The 18238-nt window shown below is 43.4% G+C and overlaps 1 protein-coding gene across 14 annotated transcripts in view; it reads right to left on the minus strand.

Moving 5' to 3' along the window:
- Window positions 1-17886, minus strand: part of APBB2 (amyloid beta precursor protein binding family B member 2) — a 177137-nt gene extending 159251 nt beyond the window's left edge. For 10 of the 14 annotated variants that reach the window (XM_065837831.2, XM_071807414.1, XM_065837834.2 and 7 more), the window contains exon 1: window positions 17785-17880. The gene's annotated coding sequence lies outside the window, so the exon portion shown is untranslated. Of the gene's footprint in view, window positions 1-17405; window positions 17467-17784 lie in introns of those variants that run through there. The other 4 variants (XM_065837829.2, XM_071807410.1, XM_071807407.1 and 1 more) reach the window with 4 other exon arrangements.
- Window positions 17887-18238: the final 352 nt, after the last annotated feature.

Here is an 18238-nt window from a genome sequence, read left to right on the forward strand (position 1 = left end):
AACTAGACATAATAGCACGTCTTAAATTCCCCACCACTGCAAATGTAGACAGATCATTTTATGATTAAGCACAGTGTGGTCATGCAGGAAACTGAAGGCACACACCTCCGCAGCACAAATACCCATAACTCCACTGTTCTGATATCTTGCAACATGGTTGCCTTAGCAACATAAATCATCTGATTGGTCATTAAATACTAGTTTTCTATATAATGTTAAAACTGTTCCACAATAAAGTGTTTTTTCTAAATGTAACACTTTCCCCAAACACTACTTAAGTTGAAGCCAAAAACACCGAAGTTAGGCACATTGATATGACCTGAGGGCTTAAAAAGAAAATGAAGGGAATATAACAGCAACCTTTAATTATTTGTTTTGGGGCGGGGGGGAGCAGGCAGGCAGAAATCAGAACTCAGCCACATATGGAACTTTCCCGTCCATTAGAACTTGGAGGGAAACCATTGTGCAGCAGGCAAGGCTTTATTAATCCTTCTCTGCATTTCTGGTTACACAGGGACATGAGCAATGCTACTACAGGGTACCCATGGGGGAGGTAGGGGTCCCATCATTATTGCAGTTAAAAGGTAAGTCTGTACAGAAAAACCTCAAATAAGACTGCAACTTTACATTTTCCTCAGCCAGGAGCAAAAAAACAAAAAAGGAAGATGTAGGAGAGATGCTGATGGCCCAACCCACCACGGCAGAGTGAAATACAGCCAAAAGGCACATGTGCTTATGCCTCTTCTGCTCTGCCGCCGCTTCCCCGTCTCTGCCCGTTTAATCATATACAAACCCCATTAGTAATCTTCCACTGCTGTGCTCCTGATTTCAACACAAACCCATACATTTTCTGAGCACTGCTCTGTATCAAACCCATCGCAGTCAGCAAGTGATTGCTAAACACTTCTGAGTCCAAACACAGCTGCCCTCCTTCACAATACACTGCAGCCTGTTTTGGGAAGAAAAAACATAGCCAAGTCAATAAATCTTTGGCTGTGGGTAATTTTGCCTTGTGTTCTGCACCTTCTTCATTGCAAGAATTATATTCTTGCTATAAAGACACACCACATGTGAAGAGCTAATGCTTTCAATTAAAGAGTATCTTGACCTCAATATTTCACCATTCTAATTCAGTTTCCAGTATCTCCTCATCAGACAAGTAGTTTCTCCTCATTCTTGGATATCCATCAATTTTAAAGAAGTACCAGCTGAACCATTAGGGCTAAAAGTGCCCAGCTGAAAAACAATATCCTGAAACTACAAAGGTCACAATGTTTGCCACTTAAGAGCATCAAAAACACGCTCCAACTTGGCCAGCCCTAAGACACTGTCAGCCTAAAGCCAAACCAGTTGAGAGCCAAATACTTCAAGCAAAAGCAAAGCTGTCTCTGGCTTGTGCTCTTCAGGATGCAAATGACCCAATATCAAGATATTGTAGTATTTGGGGAGGAAGAAGGCATAATTCATATGAACAAAGCAACATGCCTTTCAAACATGCTTCAGGCCCCACTTAGAGGAAAGTACTTCAGCGCATCTATCTCATTAACATCAGTGGGCCAAAATGAAAGTTCTGCAAGCATTGATGTAGTGCTTAAAATACAAAACTAAAGCCAAAAAAAAAAAAAATCAGACATTGCTACGCAAAATGGACAAAATATTTTTCTGGTTTTCCCAGAAAAATCAAAATCCCTGTTTTAACTTAATAGCAGCATCCCACGCCATTCTGATCCAAAGGCCTTCCAGGATATTGGAAACAACACCTTTTATGGACTTAAGCATGCACAACGCCTTATTTAATTTCTGACCATGAGTGACCCAAAGTCGGCACAGTCAGTCTTCTCTTGCTCACCCAATTGTAACTGGTTACTTAGAAGTAACATACCATACATCATCAACAAGGGTGGCAAACGCCTTCCTTAAGAGAAGAAAAATGTTATTTCCTCCACTGTTCTTTGAGTCTAACACAGGACAGAACTTACCACTTGAATAAAAGGTTCAACAATTACTATCTATAAAAATCTCAAATTGCTGCCATGAAGATTTTAAACACAGTGGAGCATTTAGGGAGGCCTTCCCTCATCCTTGCTCTAATATCTTCCTTGCCTACCTTACAGAGCTGCCTTAATTCGCTATGCAGGTCTGCAAGGAACAAGAACAGACACTATTTGGATCACCGCTCCCTGTCTTTATGGGATGGAGATGAAGGCAGCTCCTGACCTACCACACACTGAGGAAGGCCGGTAGCAGGAAGCTCCTAACACTATTCCTAGGACTGCTCACCCTTTGCCATCACTGCCTTCAAAGATAAATCACCCACAGTAGGGCTACGATGACATTTAAAACACTGGGGAGGGGAGATGCTGTCTGGTATTTTTAAGTAAGACAGCTATAAAACGCAAACTAAGCCCTAAACCTGAGGAGCTTCAGGTTACACACAATCTGACCATGAACTAAATTCAGATAACAACAGTATTTAATAAATAGAAGCATATTATGCAGCCTTCTCATTTAATGTACTGTTATTATAATCATGTATGCAGTAAAGTCCTTGCCAAAGCCTTTACAGCAAGCAGAGAAAAAGCAAAACTCTGCTGATGCTTTTCAAATCCACCTCCTGGTATGATCCAAGAGGCCACATGGGAGGCTGCACCCTCAGCCTTGAAACTGCAGGGCCACCAGCAGCCCAAAGCCCAGCAGCTGCAGAGCCCTGTCCCCCTTCCCCGGCTGAGTGAGCCAGCCCAGTCATCCTCAGCACCATCTACAAACACAACTGGCAAAGTCTCCTTTCAATAGCTTTTCCAGAGCCATCGGCACAAAGAAGAGTACTGTATGACTTGAGAAAGAAAAAGTGTGATAAAAAAGGCAAACTGATGCAGAGCTTGAAAAGAAACTGGGGAAGACCAGAGGAAACAAGAGATAAGAAATCCCAGAGCATCTCCCTGTAAAATGCTGGGTACTGCTTGGGGGAAAGCCAATGCACATGTTCGGGGCAAAGCCAATGCACATTTTCAGAGCAAGGAACCTTCTTATACCAAGTTGGGTTTAAACCTATCTTTCTCACTTCTCATTACCAAAATGATTCATTTCTTCCTAGACAAAACTTCTACAGTGCACTAGATAATGGCTTGATACATCTACATGCCTACATCATCTCATTAAATACCAGCAAGATTAACGTGTCTTCTGTGTACTCCTAATTTCTGGTTGCCAAAGGTTTTGTGGCAATATCCCATCACTACTCCTCCCCAGCCTGGGGGTCTCCTTCGCTCTTCTATTATTTCAACTTTAGCCAGACCCTCAACTGCTTTATAAGTCTAATGACCTGCTCCTCTAGCTCAGAGTTTCCCACTTCATGCCATAAAAAACATTTTATTAAAGACTAGATAAAAATCAATATATTTATCCTAACTTGCATTTTAAGCTGGGGGAAAAAAAAAAAAAAGGGTCATTTACTTTGGCACAATCTACCTATAGATAAACTTATGCTGCATTTTGTCCCATTTTCCATTCTTGGTTTTAATTACTCCTTCCTTTAATATCTGTTTTAAAACTTTACATATCAAAAGACTGACTGTTTCTTCTGTAAACACACCACACAGTGCTTCAAACACACCACAGCTGTTACCATTTAGGAAAATAAATAACTTTTGCACATGTTCATATTCTATTAGAACCAAACCCAAGAAATATGCAAAGAATGGAAACAATATTTCACCACTCAGGGTAGAAGTTTAAAATCTGTTTAAAAAAAAATACACCACACCCAGACCCCATGAAGTTCACTTTCACTACAAACAGGGCTGATGTGTATCTGGAGAACGAATGTTTAGTCACCCAAGAAAATGAAAGCTTTTCTTACAGCTTCTGGTTCACTTACTGCAAGAAGTAGCACTCTAAGAAACAGAAATTCAAATCTTGTGTTTTCCCTTCCATCAGGAAAAACAGCCCCAAGAAAAACCACATTTTCCTTAACAAAACGTACTCATTAATTTCTCTCCTTCATGCAATGCCATGAGCAATGGCATTTCTACCTCTGCAACCAACATCAGCAACCACCAAAGCTGGCAACAGCCAAACGACCAACTGCAGGGGAGCACAGTTGTGAGCTGTGCCACCAGCCCTGGGAGGAGGTGTTGGGCTGCTCCGTGTCAGGAAAGGACACAGGTGCCCAGCTGGCACGGTCAGCAGCTCACAGCATCTTCCTCAGCCATCCCACACAGTGTGCATTTGTACAAAGGGGTCAATGACATGAAACTAAGCCACCACATTTAAGCCAATTTTGACCTCTGAGAGCATGAGAACGAACTCAGCAGAGTAGAGCTCTACTGGTTACACATTCCAAGTTTAGCTGGAGCAGCAATTAATGCTCTGTATGTTCAAGACTTCGATACACTTGCCAGTCTTAATAGCAGTCACTCAAAAATTCACAGGAAAAGTCCCAAGTATAATTCTCACTACGCCTGCTGGGATGCCCAGGCAGCACGTAACATCCCTTCCGTACCACTCAAAAGTCTGGCACATGGCCAGCACATCCCACATATGTTATTAAAACACCAGAGTTCCTTAATAATAATACTATGATCCCAAATCTGGTAGCTGGCCACAGCCTAATGAAACAGAAGAGCAATTAGTGATTTACACAAAAACAGGATGCAGGAGAAAAGTCAGATTTGTTTCCTCTAGAAAAAGAGACAGAAGAACCTAAATGATAATGATTACCAGTGAACATTCAGGCAAACAGATTCCTTCTGACAAAAAGAACTATGAAGAGTCTGGTAGACTACCATATCATCACTCCTAGCTCCTATTTTTATCCTAAAAAAACCCCAAAATAATGGACTAGTGGCTTTTGTATCATCAATGGTCGAGCTCAGAAAATGAAAATAGTAATTATTCCTCATTTAAAAAACACTCTTGTTATTGGGGGGGGGGAAGGGGGTTGGCAGGTGCCAATCCTTTCGATTCAGAAGAGCGACCCTTAGAGACCCATGGAAGCAACCAAGGTGCACACTCCCATGCCCCAAAGGTCAGGTATCCCAGCTGAAACATGCCTAGTGCAAGCATCACTGAAATACCTTCTTCTGCCCTCATTATGTGGCCAGCAGGCAATCATCATCTCACAGGAACAAAAGCCAAACCATACCGTTTGCCTGAATGCTGGCAACAACAGCCCCCCCGGCAATTTCATCATCACTAATGTGCAACCTGCATCTAAAGTTTATAGTACAGTTAAAGAAACTCATGCCTCATGATCAGTATTTTGGGGAGGGAATCCCTGTCCTTTTAGCCTCTCATGCAGGGTCTCATGGGACACAGAGCCAGCCCTGGCCTCACCAGAGGGAGGACACCTCCTCACCAGAGATGACAGCACAGCTTCATCTGCAAGACCAGGGAGCAGGTCTAACATCACGTGTCAATGTGGAGAAATGCATGTGACAACAGGAAAACCAGATCTAAAAATTCCTGTTGGCATGCCATTTCTTAACTTCGTATTTAAAGCACCTAATTAAAAGATGTCAACCCCATACTAAAATTATAAATACTTTGCTCTTTATCTTTTTTTTTCTTTTTAAAGGTTGTTTTAAACACAGAAATTGTTATACCATGAAACAGCAATGAGCATATGAAGGAAGTGAACATGTAAAAGTCTCTTAAGACTATTCCTGCTCCGAATCAAGAAAGCAAGTTTCCTGATTGTGATTCTTATAATGAGCTGCTTTTCTATTTCAATTTCTGAAGCCACTTCTGGTGCCTCTTAAGATATCAACACTAGAGTTAGACTTCCCAACAGAGTGGGCCTTTTTATTTTTCTTTTTAAATACCTGTTCCCCATCAGAGGGGAATCAAACCCACACTATTTCACTACAGTGCTTTGCCTGTCAGTCTTCAGTAAAATCAATCTGCTCCAGCTCCATCCCTCTCACCTTGCAAAACTGAGAGGTTCTCTGTAATTGAAGGTCCTTTAAAGGAACTGTTTTGCTCTAAGTTTAAGCATTTTATCGAGCTTAAGATATTGTGGTGCTTTCAAGTTATGGCTAACAACTATGAAAACATCCATTTCAAAAGCACTAATAATTTTACTACCATTTTCCATATGGTGTGCAGATACTTGCTACCTCAGATTGTATCAGCCTCCAGAAGAGCCAAGTGTTCATGTGTGCGCTGCTCTGCTTGGAAGAAAAGGTTCTGTCACCCACAGCTTCTGAGACAGGCAGAAACATGACTCATCAATGAGCCTGACACATGCAACTGACAGCCCTTTGGAAAACACTACTTTTTAATCGTCCATTTTTACCCAATAGCTGTGGCCATTTGACAAGCTTTGCACAGGGTCTCTCAAGGCCTTTTAAAACTTCCCGTTGTGCTGTGAAAGCACTGGAGTTAGCCCACGCATCTGAACCAGAAATAACAAAAGTTGCAGACCCTACTATATTAGGAATGTCCAACAAATGCACAGGAAAAAAACTTGTATGTGAAACTCCTAGATCTAAACTTCCATTTCTGTGAAACAGAACACATTTATTCTCAAACGTAGGTAATTTTAGAATATTCCAGGACTGTCCTTAAAACAGGGAAGGGGTCAAGAAAACATTTTTAAGTGGGTTTATATTGTACCCAGTATGAAGCATGCTTCCCCACTGCTCCACAGAGGAGCAAGTGATTTAGTAAAATACTGCTGCATTTTGCAGCCCATTTCATCATTTAACTCCTCTGTGTAAATAAAATTCCTCTTTATCTATTTATGTGCTAGCTCCTGCCACCACCTGAGCCAGCCTTTCAGAGGACCAGTATCTTCATTTTGGAAATGCAGGGTACATGCATCACTCTCTCTTGAGCATTATCTCCATCAGTTTTTAAAATCTACACAAATTCAGTTTAATCCTCTACCATGATGGATCTAGAATTCCAACACCTCCTTTTGAGCCACCCTTCTGCAAGGAGGCTTGACATCCTGCCATAACAGCACACCACATTTAATTGTGCCAAAAACATCTGCTTGCAGTCCAAGTTCAGAGAGCAACCCCAAAATGGGGAAAACTCAGTTCTGTGCTTGAACACTGGCTGCTTGAGGGAGTCCTCAAGCATTCACATTCAGCAGCAAACTCAGGACATACTAATACCACGTGCCAAGCAAGAATATCCTACAAGAGCCAGATGCCATCATGCAACCAGAATCCACCCCATTAGTTTGCACAAAATAATTATACTAGTACAAACGTCAGCATCCTGTGAATTTTCCATACCTGTACAGCAGCAAAAGCAGTACAGGCAGCAGGAGCTAAAGCTCAACATTAGTTAGGTTTGAAGTTGGATCAGTCACTTGGGACATCCCGAATCAGCTCCACACTGTCCACTCCTGGTTTTACTGCCGGCGTGATGTGCGGGTTAGCAGTCTTATTTTAAACCTTGGCACATGCATTACTTCAATAATCCACAGATTTAGAACATCCTCAGGACTTACAGAGATGAATGTTAACAGCTTTCTGGGAGTTACAGGATCTATTGGGCCAAAAATTAAGGGGTTACAAACTCAAATTTCTGATTTATAGCAGAAGCTCATATTTCTTAATTTAAGTCTTAGTGCAAGCTGCAATACTGTCAACCAGATTGAGTGTTATTTTTTCGAGCTCTATATTTACACTTTAAGGATTATGCAGGAGCAGAACAGAAGTAGAGAAGCCAGCCAAATGCCTCAATGTGAACCTTTTGTGGAAGGTTCAGAAAAGTTTGGGTTATCTGTCTTCAAATGGGTTTTCAAAGCAGTAAGATTTAGGCATCCATGAGAACTCAAAGAAGGATGTTCCAAGCTTTAAATTCAGGAAAATAATCTTTTTACATTGTACATGCACAAAAGCTTTGGAAAAGCATAGCGAGGAAGGAGGGTTTCTCTTCTGCTGTGGAAGGAGGCACAGCCAAAGAATTTCAGCCTCACCCATGTAAAATTAGGCATTTATTTTGGACAAAACCCACAAAATGTTTTCCACCCAGCTAGCACTCCTACCTGCTGGTTTAGCAGCAGATTGAAGCACTGTGCTGCAGGATGGCCAGTGGTCACTGACTCCTGTGCCTCTTCAGAGACTGGAGGGCAGGTGTGAGCACTGAAGTCTACGGTCGCTGCACGCAAGGACAGAGGCAGCTCTCAGCTGCTATGTCTCTGGGGCTCCCAGTGTCATCAGAGCCACTGCTACCATGAAACACTTTCATACAATTCTTACCAGCAAGGTCTGCCACAAATTTAGGGATGTGCCTCGCTATATCCCGCCTGTCAGCCACTCCCATCATCTCAACAAGCGTGCACGCATGGGAAGCAGAAGAAGGAGCATCACCTCCTGACTTGCTGGCTGGACTGGGGAAGCACTGAGGAATCCCCATTTTTCTGCCCAAAAATAAATAAGTAAAACAACATCACACCATTGCATCTGTTGTTACGCACTGGCTGGCCAAAACCAGAGCCTGGAGACTGTATTTCAGAACCAGCATGCAGTAGTGCTGCCTGATTTTTAGCCCAAAGCACGCTAGAAACAACTGAAACACAATGCTCTGCCTGACATACAAACCTTTAACGATGCTTTGAGGGCCACATCACTCCAGGACCTCCTTGGCATCAGGCCTCACTGACACCCCTGGGAGTCTCTCTATCCTCCCTTTTGATCCCCCTACCCCACACAGACCCCTCACTGACAAAACCTGAATTTTCTGTGGTCTTCTATTAGAGTTACATTTCAGCGACAGAACATCACAGTATCAATGTGCTGTTAGGCTGCAAAGATACATTTCCCAGGGACCACTCATGCAGTTTCCCTGACAAACAGCATCATCTTTATCACATTAGGATCTATCTATATTGGTTTTCAAAAATAGACCTACTGGTCCCTAAATGGCCATATGCCTCTTCAAGAGAACTTCCTATATTTTGGAACGTATAGGACCATTACGTTTACCCAAGTTTAATTCCATACTTGCATAAAAGGGAAACATACGGGGTATTTTACTGAAAAAGTTTATACATGCCGAGAATTGGCAAAAAATGCAGTTAGATGAATGCTGATGTAACAACATGCAAAGATTATGAAAATGAGGTTAAAACATATTTATATAGTCAAGCATGGTCTGCCAGCAGCTCTTGCACATGCTTAAATAACAGCACATGTTTGAAGCCTATACTGCTTTGTCATCAAGTTATTTCAATATCCTTGAGTAGTCATCTTACCAGCCTACAAACTTAACAATAAGTCCAATCTCAGACATTTCTAAGAAGCAAATACCAAATAACTAAACACATTTTTAATGCTTATGTTTTCAAATACACATGTATCTATTTTTCTTATATGTAACAACTTTTTAATCTAACAAACCTCAAAGTCCTCAAATTAATAATAATAAATCTTATTTGCCTGAATAGATGCAGCTTTTCATATACAGATGTGTTAGTTAAGCTACTCCCTTTAGTGATGGTTCTCATGTTTTTCACAGCTTTCCTGAAGTACAGTGGGAAAAAACAGAAGAAAGGAGAAAAAAAAAAAGTCAAATAGACTCCCATAGGACTCTAAAAATATTATTTCTCAAGCTAGCAGTTCTCACTGTCTTTCAGATTCAAGTGAAATTATAACCTTTCTCCTCCTCCTTAACTATCAGTATATGTTCAATTTCTGTTGTGTTTTTAAGCTTTTACAGTCAGAAAAAAAAAATAATATTAGATTAAAAATCTTTGCCTTTTAAGAAATTAAGTTTTTTTTTAACATTTCCATTTCTCCTAAAATTTCACACCACAATAAAAATGTAACAGTAAGCAGCACAGAGTACGATGCTGTTTTCTTAGCCTAGATTAACAGAAAATCTGGTTGAGGTATTGGCATTTTACACAACCACACACCCACCATGTACTACTGTGTCATGAAATTATATATTATTGAGATAGGGTTTTAACCTATCGACATTTTTAATAGGCTTCAGAGCCCACAGTTATGCGGATCCATGCTGCAGGGCTGCCCACCTCCTTCCTCCCAGCCCAGGGCAAAGGCTTTTCTCCCAGACCATGGCACCTCCTTTGGCAACGAGACCAAAGCCATACGGAACCGTTCAGGTGGTATAGAGCGGTCCCTCTACTAGCCCTGGATTTCCTTTTCCACACCACGTGGGCTCCACACATCTGCCTCCCTGGAGATCAAGTACCTGTTCCATTAGCACAGCGCTGGACTGCCTCTATCCCAGCAGCACAGCTCCTCCCCACATGTTTTAACACATTAAAACAGACCTCAAACTTTCCTGGTATGGCAACATAGACCTTGTATATTGTCCATTTCCTACCTTTTCCTGTGTCAGAAGAAAACTACTTTAAACATGCAGAAAAAATGGCCATTTACGCTTTCAAAAAGGAAGAAAAAACAGCAAGAGACATCTGCATAAATTACTTTGTCCATAGCAACACAATTCAATACCTTGCTAAGAAACTTCCCTTCCTAACAATAATCCTCTTTGCAAATAGAATTAACAACGCAAATGTAAACGTGGGAGCAATTAATTAGTTGTCATATTTACCCAACTACTGCTTCCAGTTCCCCTTAATGAAATTCTATATTAAATACATAGGATGGCTTAATGTCAAGCTTCTTATTTGCTGAACTAGGCAGCTGGCCAGTGAGCACCCTGAAGCATCTCCCTCCAGCCCATCTGAGAAATTATACTTACGAGGTTTCCGATAAAGGTTTAACTAATTTGTGCCAATATTAGTCACACCAAATTATTGTCATTTAATAACTGTTTGGAGGGCTTTCTACTGCAAGAATGCTGCAAAGGAGTGACAGGTTTCTACAACAGACAACAAAATATGTAAGGTTTATGGCAGTTTCTTCTGTCCAAACAAGTTAATTCACGAAGGTAGGGAACATTTGGTACTGCCAGCTTCCTTCCCTTTGGAATCCATCCTTTCCACACAATAATTGTACCAGGAAACCTCCCTCCATAACCAGCTAATAGACCTAAGAAAATACAACCCAATAGTTGTGACTAACAGAGTCCTGCACGAAACACCGATATCAAACCCAAGGCATATTTTTTAAACACGTATTCTACACTTGACACCTGCAGAAGTAGTTTAGAGATGTTACTTTCAGTGCCTCTGAAAATTAAACTGCACTCACACTGACGAAAAAACACACACATACATACCACCTTCAACAAAAGAACTAAAAACACTGCAAAACTGCTTAAAAGCGTATCATAGCAAAGCATGTCTAGCGCTTCCAAGCGTTTTCCCAAGGGCAGGCAGAGCCGATGCTTGTCTGACAGGATATATTACCTGGGGTGCAATATAATCCAGCAAGGAAGACAAAGGAAAAGAGAAAAATTTCTGTGAGATTTCTACAGAAAAAAAGACAACCAAACAGTAAGAACTAGATGACTAAATCGATGGTTTACAACTCTATTTTGGCACAGTTACAGGAGGACACCAAGATTTTAGCAGCAGTTTTTAAATTATGAAGTCCAAAAGATTAAACTGCCAAATATAAGTCTGCCAGGAATTTGCTCCAAGTACTTTACAGCAGCACCATTCATTAGTTAAACCAGAATTACAGACACTGGCTAGTCGGCATTGAGATCAGAAGAAAAAAATTCACATATTTTACAGCAAACCTTCTTCTGTCATATTATTACTCTTAAGGCACTACTGCTCCAAGTTAGTCTACATTCACGAATATCCTAGCGTAAACTGCATCTGACTTCATTCATCTGAGATCAGTGTTCAGTATCAAACGCAGCACAGACTACTGATAATGGCAGAAATCTGCATCTAGTTCATCATCCTAATTGTTATGCAGACCACTTTAAAAAGGCACTAATCAGTGTTACACACAGATGTAAAGTTTGTTCAGCAGTAAAAATCACCATCTAAACACTTACCCAAACAAATATCACATTTTCAGGGGAGATGGAAGCTCAGCACATTTTAGTTAAAAAAAGCAAATGGATTTAACTTTAGAAGAGAGAACTTATGAGGTCCACCTTAGATCTCAAGCTAAATCGAGTTTGATCTTTTTAAAGCGTACAAAATGCCCACCACACAAGGTCTATTCATCATCCCACAGGTGTTGGAGGCCAAGCGTCCCGTCTTTATCAGGGCAGACTCCTACATCAATTTCCAGTCACAAGCCTACCAGATCTGCCCTTGTACCCTTGGCAATAGGTTATGCAGCCAGGACACCTGAGACAAGGCACAGCTAAACCAGTGTACATCAGCAATCCCAGGGCACTCTCCACAACGCCTCAGTCAAATTCTTCTGCCAGAGCATCCTTTGCAGAAGGTGAATAGAAAGTGGCAAAAGAGATGACAATCATGTAGGAATCCAAGGACATATAGAGCTGCAAAGCCTAACACCTCTACTGGGCTAATAATTAACTCAAATGATGCTAATGATAAAAGGAAAGAATTTGGTCACCTGGATAAATAGCCTGCTGTAGAAGAGTCAGTTTGGTTTGTACGGAGAGAAACCCTGCCTAACAAACCTGAGTTCTTCAAAGGTGCCACCTGTTGACAAGGTACATCCATTCAGTCTGAGCTAACTGAATTTCCAGAAGGACTTCAACCAAACCTCTTATAAATTAAGGGCTTTCTTAAGGAAACAAGGCAGACAGAGGTAAGAGAAACAGTCCTATGTGGAGAGATAGATGGTTGAAAAATGGAAACCAGGTAAGGATAAGAGTAAACAATCTCTTCTTGGAGCAAACAGAAGTCACCAATGAAGTTTGGCAAAGACTCGTGCTCAGACTTCGGCTATTTGACACATTCATGTGAGACAATGAAAGGGGAACGAGCAGCGAGTTGAGGAAGTTTGCCAATGATAAATTCATTGTGGTTGCAAGGTCAGGACAGGAGGAATTCCAGAGAGTCCTGGGAGACTGAGTTAATAACGGCACAGAGAAAAGCTAATGCAAATAAACATAAATGTAAAAAGATGCACAAGCAAAAGACACAACTATGGTTACACATAACAGAGGGATTCCAAACTATGTTCCCGAGCAATATCCTGACATTAGGATTTCACAGATGCACGAAATTAACTCCCTAGCAGTCCAAAAAAGCAAAGCAAACATTACAAATCATTAAGAAAGAAAACAAACCACGATTATGCTACTGTACAGCTCAGAGTTCACCTACATGTTGAAAGCTGTATAGAGTCCCGATCTCATCCTAAAACAATATGTAGAACTGGGACAGACTCCAGGAAAGGGATGCTCATGTTCAGGAATGGCTTCCACACAAAACACCTGAGTAGGCAACTCTTCAGGCAGGTCAAAAATCAATTTGATGAGGAAGACAGAGGCCTACAAAATCATGAGTGGCATAATAGAGGATCACCAACCATCTCTGACACACACAAGCTAAAAGCCACCAAATGAAGGAAGCCAGCTGAGAACAAGCAGGAGGAGGGAAATTTTTCCACAGCCAGAAGCAGCCCTGGCCAAAGGCTGAGGAGGCTGCAACAAGGTCCCAGTGGGCTGCAGACAGACCAGACAAGCATTTGGAACCAAAAGCCACCAAATGTTTCTGAAGAGGGAAAGGTTGCACCCAGCTCTGGCAGCCCTAAGCTGAGAATAGCCAGAGGCTCAGAGAACATCTATAGAGGAGTTTTTGAATAAGGTCATCCTGTTCTTATTTTTTCTTAGACATCTGCTTACAAGGAGATTAAAAAAAAAAAATGTTGTAGAAGGCAACAGATCAAAAAAGGAGCAGACTGAAGGTGAAGCGTTAAAAAAATAGGAAACTAAAGCAGGGCACCACACAGAGCATCCCAACAGCACCCTCTGCTCCTTAAGTCTCTGGGTAGAGCAGCAATTAGTCCTCTGCCCAGACCCATAATGAGACAAGGAAAGAGAAACAGGCCCAGAGGTGCTGGGATACTGCCCATCAAGCCTGGAGCCCATCAGCCCATTGGGCTGTGGTCAGCTCAGACAGGGCCAGGAGGAGGCTGGCAAGAAGATCCCATTCTTTCATAGCGGTGGCAGACAGAGAAGCTATAAATTAAAAAAAAAAAAACCCACCCATACGCTCAGGAAGAGGCTCTGAAGGAACCAGAAGAGGAACTGCAGCCTCATGCATTAGATGTACATGTCCCAAGGTCTCTTTTTCCCTGCAAAAGGGATGTGAGTCACAGAGTCAATGAAGCACATCATAAATGCACCCATTTTCACCTCTCCTCAATTTTCTTACATGTGATTTCAGCAGGTGATAAACTAGCCTAAAGTATAAGTCAGCCTGCAAGAGCTCCTCATCCCTCCTGATGGCAAGAGGCCACTTTCTGTCATAGGACAAGGAAACAATGCAGAAGCACTTGCAGGCATCTCCAAGGTGCTGTTTGGAGACAAAAACAGCCACCACGTGGCTTGCTCGAGTCCTGTATGGCATTCTGTGCTACAGAGAAGAACTCTTGGTTTGGCCCATCACTTACGACATTCTCCTAGAAGCGGTCAGGTACTACTGACAGTCATAGGACTCATTACACATCACCCACAGCTGGTTGTATTCTGTGATGCGTGCACAATGTTTATAGAACTGACTACAGACTTCTTTATGAGCTCAGCTACTGCAACCACCACACCAGATAACTCTCAGCTGTTCTGTATAACAGCAAATGAGACAAACCCCATACACAATGAGCTCAACTAAACTTGTTTTCAAGCTCGCTTTAAACTTCATTTATTCCAGTCCTCCAGCCACAGCATAGCTTGGAGCACTGGTCTCAGTTCCCACCATCTGGCTCTGCTGTACAGTCCCCTAGAAACCCCTTTTTTTGAGAGGATTTACAAATTACTTCAACAGAAAAATAAAAAAATAATTCTGCAGTTTATTTTTTAACATGGAGTATAATAAGCTCAAACAGCTCCCACACACACTAACATATAGTCTCCTTTTGCACAGTTTTGACTTAAAGACAAAGGAATTTCCATACAATTAGATGCAGCTGTAAGCCAACACTTGTTATTTTGGAGGGGATAAAAACTTAACCTGTAAAACATTTCAGAGAATGGCCACTAAGCGCATCACAACCCTTTCTAAGCAGCGACACAAATTGTAAAGGAAGTATTTTATTTTTATGCCAGTTTTGCATGTCATTTTTAAAGTAAGAAAGAAACACTAGCACAGAAAATCTATATTCAGTTAACTCAGACATACGGAAAAGTTTTTCCTGAGTCACCAAGCCTCAGCTCCTACTGCCACAGCCAAGCACACGGTATAAACTTCCTCGATATATCCTCAAGAGCCAGTTAGGGGGCTTGCTCCCATTTCTCCCATTTGAAGGTTGTTCTAGAACCTCACTCCATTTAGGGAAGAAATGGTCTAAATTCCAGCTTAAGTTTATTCATGTCAGTTTATATACGTTTGTTCTCCTGCCAACATTGTTCTTCAGCTTCAATAGCTCCTCTCCCTTTCTAGTGTTTATATCCCTGCTGTATTTGCAGATTGCAATCATATCCTCTCTCAGGCCTCTTGCTAGGCTAAACAAGCCAGGCTTTCCTCATCTCCTCTGTTAAAATTAGCATTTCTTTCCACCAGCCCCTCTCTGCACCTGTCCCATCCACAGCAAAAGTGAGAGGACCTGTGCCTGGCTCTCCCCGGGAGCTCGCACCCATCCCACCCCTCTTACCAGTGTCCTGGTCTAACTCATCCCACCACCACTTTTACTTTCTCCACAGAAGGACAGCAGCAGCTTGGTCAGCAAGCTGCCTCCTGGTCTGCTAGTCCCAGCAGCAGAGCTCTGTGCTTGCAGCATGGAACAAAGGCAAGTCCTCATCTTCTACTAGCAAGGTGTGTACATATGGTATAGTTTGTTTTCAGTGCAGATGATTTGCTCAAGTGTGACTGCACAACCTAGGTCAGAGCTTCCAAAGTCCATAGATCTGCCATCTGGCAGATGACAGAGATGCAATCAATCACCTTCCAACTATCACAATTCATTTTAGGTTTTCACAGTCTCTGCTAAAAAATTCTTACACTAGACAATCTCAGATGCTCAAATACTCCCTAAGTAGATCCTGAAGTCACCACTCTCTTCAGCTCAAATCCTGCAGCAGCCATCTCTAGGTTCCTTGGACACTTCCTAAGGAAATCATCACCTCTCTTGACTGAGGGCACAGCAGAGTCCACCCAACACCCCACCAAAAATGACCATTTTTGTTGCTGTTCCTGTCTTAGCCGTAGAACTGAAAAACAAAAGAAATAATCCAGGTTCCCAAGCCATGCATCCCCTCTCCTTAGAAATGATTCCTACACTGTTACCACCTACTGCATAGAAACCTTGCTCACCAAGAAGGGCACACTCACTTGTGCTGCTTCAGAGCCAAAAATCTTCCTCTCTGTTACAACCAAGTCAAACATTCTTCATTATACACAATAAAACTATTCTTCCTACTGAAGAGTCTTCTCTAAACCTCGTTTTCTCTTAAGTAGCAAAAAAACCTATACAAGCCAAGAAGTATTCTAACAAACACTCATCGCTGTAAAGGAAAAACAAAAATACCCACACTCAGCATGGCTGTTCCAGGCAAGGAAGTTAATCAGCCAAGATTTTGTCCCAAGGTCACCATAAAAGGATATCTCTCCTTTTAAGTGCTAGGACACCTGCATCCTTATTTTAACCAAATGCAATTACACAGGCAAAAAATAGTTCTAAAAACAAGACAGACAACTCATTCCGGCTTTCAGAAAGTACCAGAGCATGAGATAGCAGGATGAAGACATGTCAGCTCTAGAACAAACTGCAGAAACACTGTGGTGAGATGGAGGACAAAGCAATCCTGCAGCAGCAACCCATGCCTTGGCTCCTGGGGCAACACAGCAGATCTTAAACGAAGCACTGTAACTTGCTGCAGATACTGTTATCCTACACATCTTACTGCAAATACCATTATCATGTACAGCTACCAACAGCATCCACAACACACACAGCCTACCAGTCCATCACTAGTGCAGTTGTGGTTTTTTGTTTGGTTGTTTTTTTTCCTCTCATTGGTTTTAGTTATTTTGTGTTTAAAGCATAGAACTGCACTTATCCTCCCTAGCAAGCAGGAGCCCAGCCAAGAATTATAAAACATCACCAAAAAGCAGACAAAGCAATGAAGCACAAACACAAACCACTACGCTTTCTATTTTATTTGTTTGAATTCATTCTCTCTCAAGCTGTGACAGGATACAAGCGAGTTCCCGAGAACCTCAAGTGGGATTAAACGGGGTCCACGTTTTGTTCCGAGTACTGTATTGCTGGATACTCCCACTTGCGACCCAGCGCGCAACCCCTAAGTATGATTTAAACACAGAGCTGAACTCGCAAAGCCCACTCTAATAACCAAAAAACAAACAAACAAAGCTACTTCCACAAGCACTTTCGCCACTTTTCATGCTTTTTTACCTGACCCCCAGAACAGAACACGCCTGGCCGCCGTCCCCATTCGCCGCCGACGGGCGGAGTGCCCGGGTTCGCACGGACGCTCGGGCCAGCTCCCGGCAGCAGCACCGCAGCGCTTCAGCACGGCTTGGGAAGGCGGCGACAGCGGGGGAAAGCGGGGGCACCAGCAAGCGGCAGGACCCCCGGCTCCGCACGCCCGAGGCCAGGATGCGCCGGAGCAGCCCCGGGCAAAGGCAGTGGCACCCTCCCCCGGCCTCCCGCCCGCCCGCACCGGGCCGGTCGGAACGGCAGCACCGCAGGCGGCCGCGCACCTGGAGCCCCGCCGCGGGGCGCACGGCACCGCCCGCCCCCTCTCCCCTCCCGGCCCGGCCGCGAACCGCACCTGCCCGCCGCGCCGCTCCGCGTTGCGTCGCTCCCGGAGGCGCCCGTAAGCCCGCTGCGGGATGCGGCCAGCCTGCCGGAAACGCTTCCCAGCCGCTGCGCTTACCCAGGAAACGATTCCGGCCGCCGCCCCTCCTCCTCTCCCGCCGCCCCGGCCGCCGCCCAGAGCCGCGGCCCGCAGGGGGCTGGGTGGGGGGGCTGCGCCGCGGCGCCATGTTGTGAGCCCGCCGCCGGGCCGGGGCGCTAGGAGCGGCCAGCAGCCTCAGCTCCCGCCTCGGACACCCCCGGGCCGCGGCCGCTGCCCTGAGGCACTGGGGGCTGCTTGGTCCACGGCTCGTCTGCAGCCTCCAGAGCAGATGCCCTTGTGTGAAAGGGCAGACTTTATGCCTGGGGGCAGGTGTACCCCGGGCGGGGGGCGGGGGTGGGGGCAACAAAACACACCACGAAACACAACC

This window comes from Patagioenas fasciata, chromosome 4 (assembly GCF_037038585.1).
Source record: "Patagioenas fasciata isolate bPatFas1 chromosome 4, bPatFas1.hap1, whole genome shotgun sequence".
NCBI lineage: Eukaryota > Metazoa > Chordata > Aves > Columbiformes > Columbidae > Patagioenas > Patagioenas fasciata.